Source organism: Octopus bimaculoides, chromosome 5 (assembly GCF_001194135.2).
Source record: "Octopus bimaculoides isolate UCB-OBI-ISO-001 chromosome 5, ASM119413v2, whole genome shotgun sequence".
NCBI classification, from domain to species: Eukaryota; Metazoa; Mollusca; class Cephalopoda; order Octopoda; family Octopodidae; genus Octopus; species Octopus bimaculoides.
In genome coordinates, this window is record NC_068985.1 from 63,790,957 (window position 1) to 63,791,895 (window position 939).

At 34.9% G+C, this 939-nt stretch overlaps 1 protein-coding gene across 13 annotated transcripts in view; it reads right to left on the minus strand.

The window, feature by feature from the left end:
• Positions 1-939, minus strand: part of LOC106871234 (myotubularin-related protein 13) — a 512,098-nt gene that overhangs the window by 235,018 nt on the left and 276,141 nt on the right. The gene's annotated exons all lie outside the window — the stretch shown is intronic.

Genomic DNA, 939 nt, shown 5'->3' on the forward strand with positions numbered 1-939 from the left:
TATATATATTATACACACACACACACATATTTACTTATCTATTAGATCATCCCAGAAATAATGTGGGTTTTTATATTTCTTTTATTTTTCAAAATTAAGATAAAGTTCTTTTTTAATCTAAAACATACTCTCCTTTATTTACTACAATGCTCTTCCATCTATCTGGTAGAGTTGCAAGAACCCTCTTCCAAAATTCACTTGTCCATGATGAAAAATACTCCCCCAGAACTGTTCTGATCTCATCTACAGAATTCATATTTTTTCTATCCAAACGATTTTGAAGACTGTGGAATAAATGATGATCAGATGTGGCAATGTTTGCTTCAGCCTTTGGAATGTCATCCTCGCTGTATGTAGCCAAACATTATCCTGATGGAAGAACACCTTTCGTCTTGAAACCAAAAATAGTCATTTTTGTTCTAGTGCCGACTTAAGCCACTCAAGATGCTCACAGTAGATCTCCTTTGTTATCATTTGGTTTGGATTTAAAAGTTCAAGTGGACTAAACCTTTCATATCCCACCAAACAGATAACACCTTACGTGACTGAAAACCTTCTTTAGCTTAGGGTGCTGGTATTTCTCCCCTCCCTACTCACTGTCTTTGGCACTTTATATTTTTATAGAGAACCCATTTCTACATTATTTACATTTGACAGATATTTGTCCTCATCTTGTTTGTTGCTAACACGTTTCAGCTGATATACCCTCCAGCCTTCATCAGGCGTCTTAGAGAAATTTCGAACCTGGGTTCTCATTCCTAACGTATTTTTCAATGTTATTTATATATATAAAAATGAGAATGAGTGTCTGTCTGTCTGTCTGTCTCTGTGTGTGTGTGTGTATGTGAATCCCTAAAACTCGAGAACTACGCAACCAATTTCATTCAAATTTTACACATAACTTACTTAGGGTTCCAGTTGTGTTTTAGTCAAAAAAAT